The sequence below is a fragment of the Mchenga conophoros genome, linkage group LG3 (assembly GCF_057382185.1).
Source record: "Mchenga conophoros isolate Kocher_MC1m ecotype Shallow Benthic linkage group LG3, M_conophoros_male_GT1.1, whole genome shotgun sequence".
In the NCBI taxonomy this organism is placed as follows: domain Eukaryota; kingdom Metazoa; phylum Chordata; class Actinopteri; order Cichliformes; family Cichlidae; genus Mchenga; species Mchenga conophoros.
In genome coordinates, this window is record NC_140528.1 from 26,067,243 (window position 1) to 26,078,127 (window position 10,885).

General features: G+C 42.3%; 1 pseudogene; it reads right to left on the bottom strand.

The window, feature by feature from the left end:
* Positions 1 to 1,412: 1,412 nt before the first annotated feature.
* LOC146577905 (uncharacterized) lies at positions 1,413 to 2,825 on the bottom strand (annotated as a pseudogene).
* Positions 2,826 to 10,885: the final 8,060 nt, after the last annotated feature.

The window sequence follows — 10,885 nt, forward strand, 5'->3', positions numbered from 1 at the left end:
CTTTGGAAAGGATGACTCTGCCAAATATAGTGATATCCCTGGTTAACCAACGACTAAGGGATTTCTTCATGTCTATGATACGATTGCAGATGTTGTCTTCTCTTCGGGACATATTTTTAGAAATCACCATACCTAAATATTTAACTTCCAATTCAACTCTTATAGAAGCTATATTAGAATCAGAACACGTGTGAATAGGTAACAATTCACATTTGTTAATATTCAGAGACAGTCCTGACACCTGGGAGAATAATGAGATAGTGTTAAGCGCTTTAGCTACCATGGATTTATCTCTTAAAAACAGTGCAGTATCATCAGAAAACTGGCTTATTTTGAATTCCTTGTCAAAGATGTTAATACCATATAAATCAGGGTCTTTTTGGATGATAAGTGCCAGCAGTAGAGTGGTTAATATGAACAATTTGGGGGAAATAGGGCATCCCTGACGGATACCTCTCTGCACATCAAACCTAGGTGTCATTCCAGGGTTAAGTGAGACAGAGCTAGAAATGTTACTGTTAGGAGAAAACTCTGTAAAAAACCCAGGAGAAACAAAGACACAATGAGACAAAGTTACTTTCTTTGCTAAACGTGTACACGGGTGAGCTGCTGAGAACAACTCACACCATGCACAGTGGCTTGGCATTTTTTATAGGCACAGAGCACAGAGACAGTGAGAACAGGATAAGAAAATAATAAACAGATAAAATAAACAACTCCATATGTGGTACTAGTCTCGTCAGCAGAGAGCTGGGAGAAAGCTGCGAGAGATAAAACAATCTAAAACAATATGTCCCAAAACAATATGTCTTCGCTGGGAAAGTCTAAAAGGATAATTCTAAACTAATCTAACCATAGACAAAGGGCATCTTTGTACATTTAAAAGAAGGTAAAGAAACATAGAATCATTTTTCCTGTAACATTCCCTCCTGTTTTAACTTATTTTAAATGTATACAACAATGTCTATTAAGGTTATTTATTAAGTGTCTTTAGCAATGTTTTAATTGTCAAAATGTCAGCATAGCAGAAATGTAAATCATGTGGTCTAAATAATGAAACAAATAAAAGAATAAAAGAATTAAGGAAAATACAATAAAAGAAAATATAAAAGTAATAATGAAGAAAAATAATAAAACTAAAACTACAAAAAATAAAATAAAAGAATAAGCAAACCATATGTTGTACCTGTATAAACTACTAATGTGTTAATCAGTGCATGATCACTTGACAAGTCATTTTTAATCACCACGTCATTTATTAGCAGCTATTACAAGTTCCTCTAACAGAATTGCAACGGGATGCTGTTCTTCTTGAGGCACGGCAACATAAGCAGTCATTGTAGTTGTTATCATCTTTGAAATCATCACTCTTAGACATGGCAACACACACAACACTAATATGAGCAGTGCTATCATGATGAAACCTAAAAGGACAAACGGTTTTGTTACAGCAGCCAGCCATGGACCGCCGAACAGCCAGTCCAGCCAGCCTTGTGCTGTAGCTGCTCCAGGTGTGTGGTCAGTGACATATTGTTGCAAAACCGTCAAGTTCTGCAAAGCTTCATAAATGTCTCCTCCAGCTTCGTAGCCATCAGGGATAAAAGTGCAACATGTCTCCCCGATCAGCTTGCAAACTCCTCCTTGTGATGCTGTCAGCAGATCCAGAGTCAGTCTGTTCTGCAGTACCATCGTTCTGATGGCCTGCTGTTCTCCTGCTAAGGCCGTTCCCAGGGTCCTAGTTAAGTTGATGTGTCGTAGCAGAGCATATCGGTTGATTTCCACGTGATCCCGCACCTCGGCAACTCCAATGCCGGGGATCAAGCTCTGTAAGAATTTCACTCCTCCTCCCCAGATGCGAAACTCACCCGGCACTCCAGTGTCCACTGTAATGCCGAAAGAATTGGGTGAGGCGATGTCCACTTCACGTCTCTGTCGGCTGCTTGGGTGATGTGCAACACGTTGCATGAAGAAGACGTGATCTGATAATTGCACCAGGGCGCACAGACCCCCCAACCTTCAGGGAGTGACAGATAAGCCTTATTGCCACATAGGAAGTACCAGTCAGCCAAAACTCTGGTTCCTCTACTGCTGGGTGCCGTCCGTGCACATCCTGTCTGGTACTGAGTCTTTGTGTGTAGTGGCATTCGGTAGCTGTAGTCGGAGCGACAGTTGAGGCTCATCAGCGTCGCGTTACTGGCACAGGTTGTGTTGGTTGAACAGGCCATACACTTCCTCTCATTCCTCGGTGGGCAGAAAGTGTATATGGACTTACATAGGTGAGTAGGCAGCTCCCCCACTGCCCGCGATCCATTGTTCATCACACATACTGGCAGTTGTGATGCGTTCAGTTTGTTCAGTAGAATTACATCAGGCAGTGGGTCTGAGACTTGGGGCCAGGTCAGTAGGTTGATCTGTCCGGAACAGTGCACATTCGTGAGTGACGATGACCTCCAGGTTGCTTTTGCTGGGATGCTGTAGTTGGCCTTGGACCAAAGAATACCGTAGCCTGGATGTGTTGCCAGACCCAACAGGCACCAACTGCGATCTTCAGGTATGCTGTACGGCCACAGGCCAGACGTCTGTGAGGATAGGGGCATATGGGTACATGCATAGCAGTCAGTTTTATTATTCAGGTGAGCTGTAGTGTTCATAAGCTGCCACCAGAAGTTAGTGGCGTAGCCATGGGGAAACTTGGTGTACTTTCCTTTGTCATACAGTGTCTGTCTTTTCCTCATGTAGCGTGACTTGTTGTCCCTCACGGAAGCAAAGATGAGGAGCCCGGCCAGGGTCAGGGCCGCTGCAGTTATTAGGAGCCACCACCTCATGACAACAGGACACACCCTCCTGTCGTGAGTAGACCCCCCGGCCAGAAAGGCTGTTCCCTCCACCGGGCGAGATCACGACAATTGGGCGAACCTGTGTCGGCTGAGTTTAGATGGCTTCACTTACTCGTCTGCAATGTCTTCTCATGGATCCAAGATGCTCGTTCCGCTATTTTGCAAGCGGTGGGCGTGGTGAGGAGAACCTGATGTGGTCCCTCCCACCTGGGTGCGCTCCAGTTTTTCCTTTGGAGCACCTTGATCAGAACCCAGTCACCGGGCTGTAATCTGCAAGACACTTGATAGACATCATTACATTCTTCGTTATTTACAATCATCTCTTTATTTTCCTACAACTTAGACATACATTTTGCTACAGGTTTCCCTGAGCATTATATTTTTGACACGTCATGCACGTTCTGACAAATTGTTTTGCTGAGGTTTCAGCTGTTTTGTGGAGGGATTTTGGCAACACTGGCTTGCCATAACACATCATTAAGTCGTTTGTCAGAACTCCACTGTTTTAGCCATTTTGCCTGCTCTGCTGTGCTTGCTGCTTTTTGTTCATTTTTCAACACATCCAGTGGAATCTGATGCGTGTTTACTGCCATCAATGTAATGTTTGTCGTTTGTGCCGCCTGTTTTGCTGCTCTGTCAGCAAAGTTATTGCCTGTAGTAATGAAAGAGCCATCAGTTTTGTGTGCTGCACATTTACACAATGCGAGTTGTTGTGGTAAATGTATTACAGTCAGTAGGCGTTGTAGCAGGCTGGCATGCTGAACCAGTTTTCCGGTTGGTCTAATCATTCCTCTGTTTTGCCAAATTTTTGCAAAATGATGCACAGCAGAGAAAACATACTGGCTGTCTGTATGTATATTTATTAGTTTGTCTTTGTGTATTTCACTTTCGCGTATCACAGCTATCAGCTCAGCGCTCTGTGCAGGACACGAAGAAGAAAGTGGTTTTGCTTCTATTATCCTACTATCTGTGGTTACTGCGTAACCTACACAATTTCGGCCTGTGCTGTAAGGTCAAATGCTGTTCTCCTAGCTTCCACACTTGCTGATCATAAGGTGGATCTGGGCCTGGAGTTTGTTTAAATCTCAGAATGTTGTGATACTCGGTTGGTTTCTGGAAAGTGGATGTGGCGGGTGTGTGTTGATGGGCCACATCGTGTAGTGCTTTTAGCTCTGGTGGGGTGTCATTTAGCATGCACTCAGCAGTTAATTGGTGTACAGTTGTGTGGCCTGCAGCTGACTGTACAACTAATTTGTCCTTTGAAAACTGTAAGTTCGTAAGTGGCTGCCTCAAAACTGTTTTGCATTATTTCTCTGTGGCCTACTCCTACAATCTCGTGTGAAGTGACCTTCCTCTCCACAGTTCTAGCAGGCTTTGTCTCTATGTTATCTGCTGTTTCTGCGTGGCTGTCTGCAGCCTTGGTGTTTGTGACTTTGCTCGCCTCTCTGTCCCTGATAGCCACCTGCGGATTAGTGTTTTAGTCTATTGTCAACACGTCAGCCTTATTTTTAAGTTATAGAATGCTTCTTCTTTTTTTGTCTTGGTTTGGGAGAATAGATGCAACACTACATTTTCACTTAAGGCAGTTTTAAATAATTTCTAGTTTTTCAAACAAATCATGGAGGAGGTATTACAAGGAGGTATTTCTGTAGTCTATTGATACTAGATAGTGGAAAAGGGGTGGGATTAAATAAGCTTATGCTTCTTCCTGCTCCTTTTTGAACATGGACGTTATTTGGAGTTGTGGTTGCTCGTTTTCCTTTTGTTTGCTTTGTTCATTTGTCTCTTTTAATTCTATTTTTTTTTTTATACTTTTTCAACATGTTCAAAATAAAGATTCAATCAATCAATCAATGGATCCCACACATGTCAAACTTTGAAGTTAGGGTTGTTTCCCATTTATACAAATATATATATATTTAACTTTGCATTGCTCACAGCTCATAGCTCACAGCTCTAAACCTAGGCATTTTTCAATCATATGCCTAATCACTATGCGTCATTGTGATTCTCAAGTATTGTCACAAGTTCGTTTAAATTCGTTTCCAAAACCAACAAAATAATTAAACAAAAAACAAAAGCATAAACGTGTCAGGACACAAAAGAAAAAAGAAAAATGCTGCCACCCGAACAAGGCAGAAGTCTGCATATGTTGGCTTTTAATAGCATGCAGCTTGTAACATGGTAGACTAATGTGCCTGTGTTAATTCAGCTCCATATTATTGTGTCAAGTTGCACTGGGTTGTGAGTGGTTTTGTGTGTGTCACATTTTTGGTGAGCCAATGGCTGGAATGGCGTTGGACTAATTAGAGGCAGGTGTACTTGATTGCACTGATACACTGGTCTACATATAGCCCACACTACAAACACTGCTGTGTCGTTTTGTCTCTCTGTGCAGGTGTGTAATGTGATGAAATTAGATATGTTTGGGATGGATGGGTTTTGCCCTATGAATTTTATATTAAGTGTGTCGTTTTGTCTCTCTGTGCAGTCCAGGGCCTATTATATGCCACAGCCTAAAGGCAGCAGGGTTGCAGAGGCTTGAGTGACCACTGACTATATGCTTGCAGGGTGGTGGGTCTCCAAGGACAACTTCTAACCCTGTTAAAGGCAACATGTGGAGTGTAACTTGGCCGTGTGGCATAGCTGGCTCTGGCCTTGGGACTCTGTGTTTTTATACAATTCATGGGACACTGGACTGTTTTATCTTTTATCTCTTGATATATTTTTCGTCAATAAATTATCTTTTAGAATTTTATTGACTGTCATCTTTTTGCCCACGACTGGGACAGTTGGTCAGACCTAGAGTCTTTCTTTGGGTGTGTTACAGCAGCTTCTGCTCTAAAAGAAACAAATAAATAAAAAGAAAAGAAAAATGTGGAACATGCTCATCAGCTTAGCAGTGTCTACATATTTAATTCAGCTTCTCAATCCTGTAGTTTTAGCTGTTGTCTACAGGGTTTTGCTTATTGGTTGTTATTATAGGTGTGCTCTATATCTCAGCAATGTGTCATTCTAGGATGATAGGTTTCAAGCTGGTCAAGTGCCTCTATGCACTTCATTAGTTAGTTATTCTCTGTATTGTCTTCATCTCACATGTCATTACACTGAGTTTCAGCAAACCTTAAGCTTGATGCAGACTACTGCTTAACAATTATCCACCTCACATCATAACCGACTAAGGTGCCTCTTCATATTAATATTATGTCATTGTTAATATTATCCTCTGTCTTATATACCAGCAATAGCATATTATAATATTTTATCAGTGTGTACCATTATACTACTACTGAGCCAATTTGATAGTTAGGATCATCTTATTCAGCAAACAGATAATTTAGAATTCATCCAATCTGCGGTCACATTTGTTCTCTCTGTTGCATGGCGGACCAGGCAGTTCTATTATAATATATTATTTATATTTTATTTTGTGTCCATCAAGGGCTTCAGATGACCTGCAGAATCATCCTTTTCCCAGGATGGAGACAGTTACCTTTTCACACCGTTTTCCTTTTGTTTATCTTTATTTCGTACTTTTTATATTTATATCTACTCAGTGGGGTCTGTTTTCAACCCTTTTAAACTACCTCAAACTACTTTGATCTCTAGTTTTCACTTAATAAGGGATTATTATGTTCTTCCTGATATGGGTGGTGCTGCAGATGCGGCTGCAGGAGTGAGTGATGGTTTACTAAAAGGGTTGTGGGAACTGCACAGTGTCTCGTCTTCTGGTTTTACTAAACTGGCAGTTGGATTCTGTTCTTCTGACTGTTTATATTTTGTTTTCTTAAATCTCTCAATTTACAGACATTGTTTTGTCCGGCGTCTGGACTTTTCTTTTCTCACCACTGCTCGTCAGCAGGAGTGAGTTTCAATTTCACTTGCTTGATTACCCATCTTATTTATGTATTTACTTATTTTTGTTTAAGTAATGTATACACGATACAGCTGCTATCACCTTCGCTGGTATTAGAGACGAGAGTGGTTGCTCACACGCCCTTCGACTTTCGGACTAGTTCCGAAAGCGGTGTGAACTTTACGAGACGGAACTCGACCGTTCTCTCAACTCACCAGCACGTCAGTGAACAGCAGTAAAAGAAAAAACACAGTAGGAGCAGCTCAGTCTCTTATTGGACCGTGAAAATTCAGCTTGCTCCGTTAATTAAAACAATACACACACACACACACTCACATTCACAGCTTCGACGCGCGCGCGACCGGAACCCTTATGATAAGGGGAGCTCCCAGAGCTACTTACTCCCTAGACCCAGTCTAGACCCAGCTGGGGGAGCTACCCAGAGCTCCAAAGCTACCAGTCGACGAGCTCCCAGAGCTACCAGTCGACGAGCTATGCTACCAGTCGACGAGCTCCCAGAGCTACCAGTCGACGAGCCACTTCCGCTATTTTAAATTCCCTGAATTTAAAATACGTTTTTACGCAAGATTGTGTCAGTGTGTCTGTATCTACCTGGTCAGCGTCGCCGGGTCTGGTCCACCTCGATCGGGCCCCACCACCGTGGGTCGCTTTCTAAGACGTTGGCCAAGACCCGAATTTAACGCTCTTGGTCTTTTATCACACACCTGGTGTGTGAGCTGTCGACAGGCGAACAACGTGGACTGGTCACGGAGATGGGACACGATGGAGGCGCTCCGGCTCAGAAGGACCAAGAAATGTTAGGAGAAAACTCTGTAAAAAACCCAGGAGAAACAAAGACACAATGAGACAAAGTTACTTTCTTTGCTAAACGTGTACACGGGTGAGCTGCTGAGAACAACTCACACCATGCACAGTGGCTTGGCATTTTTTATAGGCACAGAGCACAGAGACAGTGAGAACAGGATAAGAAAATAATAAACAGATAAAATAAACAACTCCATATGTGGTACTAGTCTCGTCAGCAGAGAGCTGGGAGAAAGCTGCGAGAGATAAAACAATCTAAAACAATATGTCTTCACTGGGAAAGTCTAAAAGGATAATTCTAAACTAATCTAACCATAGACAAAGGGCATCTTTGTACATTTAAAAGAAGGTAAAGAAACATAGAATCATTTTTCCTGTAACAGTTACTGTAAAACATTTTGATCACATTACAAAAGTTTTCCCCAAAACCCAGGAAATTCAAGGCTTTATGTCACGGTCTGGCTGGCAGACCGTGGGGATGTGTGGGGAAGGAGGACCCAGGCGCGGTGCTCAATGTACAAACAGTGAATTTATTTACAGAGTGGTAGAAAGTAACAATAAACCCCAGTGTATTCCCCAGACTCCCGTGTCGTGTCTTCCTTGTGCTCTCTGCTCCCGTGTCAGCACCCCCCGGTGCTCGCTGCTCTCCCAAGCCTTCCACGCTCCTCCTGCGGGAAACAATAGCGGCAGCTGTCAGGACACTCAGTAATGGCAGGCATACACTTTAAGACCAAACCTAGACAGGGTGACTAACGTGGCGTCTCAAGCAATGATCCCGCGTCGGTGGGAGCTCCAAGACTCTCTTAAGTAGCTCCCCCGACGAGGCCTGATCAGCAGCAGGTGTGTGGCTTCGGGTGTGGCCAGTCCCCTTGCAGGGCCACACCCTCCAGGCCTGACCTATAAACAAGTGCTCAGCCACCCACACACACACATATACACAAGCACAGAGAAGGGGAAGCAACACTAAAATACACAACAATAACACAGGTCCATGACTGCTCAGGGGTCCTGGGTCGCCCAGTCCCAGGACCCTGACACTTTAAGCAGGAAGGGATGTTCAACCGTGTCAAAAGCCTTATAAAAATCCAAAAACAACACTAAGCTTTCTGTCTTTATATGCTGGCGATAATCAAGCATATCAAAAATCAATCTAATGTGATTGTGTATATGTCTTCCTTTTATAAACGCCGACTGACATTCATCCACTAAATGTGATAAACAATCATTTAAGCGGTTCGCATATACATGAGCCAGTAATTTATAATCATTACACAGAAGGGTTATGGGTCTCCAATTATCCAGAAGTAGTTTGTCTTTGTTGGGTTTTGGAATTAAAGTAATTAGACCTTGTTTCATTGTAGGTGAAAGATTAGTTGATGAGATACATTCTAAGTAAGCACTGTAAAGAGTTAATCTAATGTCATGCCAGAAAAAGGAGTAAAATTCCACTGTTAGCCCATCAATACCTGGTGATTTGCCCCTGGGCATTTGTCCGATTGCCTTGTCCAGCTCTTCGATTGCAAGTTTACTCTCCATACGAACCTTTACATCCACATCCAATGTCCCATTAAGGCCTCTAAGACTTTCCAGAAACACAGTGCCATTCTCCGTTGAATAGGTTGACTTGTAAAGGTTACTGTAAAAATGAAGTATTTCCACGTTTATTTTGTCATGGTCCTCAGTCAAAACCCCCTTGATATTCAGTGATTGGATCTTCTTATTTGATTGTCTGTATTTCTCTAAATTAAAAAAGTAGGAAGAGTTTTTCTCAATCCACCGGGCTCTTGAACGAACATAGGCACCATTGGCTTTCTCTAAGAACATTTTGTCTAGTTGAGATTGAAAAGTGTTTAGTTGTATATGTTCGTCCAGAGATAAATCCTGTTTGCAGCATAGCCTGTTAATTCTTTCTATAATGCTTTGTTGCTCCTGTCTTTTCTGTTTAGCAATGGATTTGCTAATTTGAATTGCTACCTGTTTAACTTGGAATTTAAATCATTCCCATTTGCTCACATGTGACATATCTAGTTTATCAATTTCTATAATTAAATTTCTCACTTCAAGGCAGAAGTTGTCATTATGCAGGAGGTTGTTGTTGAATTTCCAAATAAGGGATTGATGTTTCACCTTGGTTAATGAGATGAATAAGGAAATCAAACAGTGATCAGTTAGAGGGGAAGCTGAGATTTCACACTTAGAAATATTGTTGATCAAATTGTTAGAGACTAACCAGTAATCAATCCTGGAACACTGACCATTATTAGATGAATTAAACCAAGTAAATTGAGATACAGATGGATTTTTCAGCCTCCAAGCGTCACAGAGACTAACTTTGTTGACCAAATTAAGAATACTTACATCGTAACTGTGGCATGAGGTCCCGGATGGAAGACGATCAACAGAGGGATCAGGAGCTAAGTTAAAGTCTCCCCCCACAACAACTTTGTCAACAAGATAGCTCAATTTCCATTGCTCTAACTGTTCGCAAAGGAAGGTTAGAAGTTTCTTATTCTGAGCTCTATTAGTATAACCATACACACACACACAGCAGAATGTATTTTGAACCATTAATCTCTGACACTGTCATCAGCCAATGACCATCAGAATCACTTTTACAGTCTATGACATTTCCCGGAAACCTATTAAATAAAATCATCACTCCAGCTGAGTGAGACGTACCATGACTAAAGAAAACAGATTCACCCCACTGTGTTTTCCAGAACTTTGTGTCTGCCTCTGCCGAATGGGTCTCTTGTAGAAAGACACAGTTAGCCTGTTGCTCCTTGCAAAAAAGAAAGATAGCCTTACGCTTCACAATGTTTCTTAGCCCCCTGACGTTCAAAGAAATAACAGATAACATATAACACTATTACAAAAGTATTGGGGGAAAAAAAAGAAACTTAAGAAGACACGCAGGAACGAGCAGCTGTGTCCTGTATAAAAGAACTATTCAGTGCAATAACCCATAACAACCGGGAAATTTTTAATTAAATGACATGCTAAGCAATAGGCTTAATCAACAGCAGCATACCTGAGAGGTGAAAAAGGTCACACAAAAGAAAATCAGTTCGGGTCCACTCTTTGGTTATCAATCAGAGCGTAGCCGTCCTTCAAAAACGCTCTCTTTCCCTTACTCCTGGCGTCCTGGACCAGCGGCCACAGCTTCACTCGAGCCTCCCGATCTTCCTTGGAGAAGTCTTCCTTGAAGCGGATGTTCATCTCCTTGCAAACCCTCGCATGCCTCGATTTCTTCCAGACGTCGTCCCGGACCGTTCTCATGCCAAACTGGATAATTATGGCTCTCGGGGACCCGGAAGATGCAGCGTTCCCCTTCTTTCCCAGCCGATGAACAGTATCAACAGTCTCT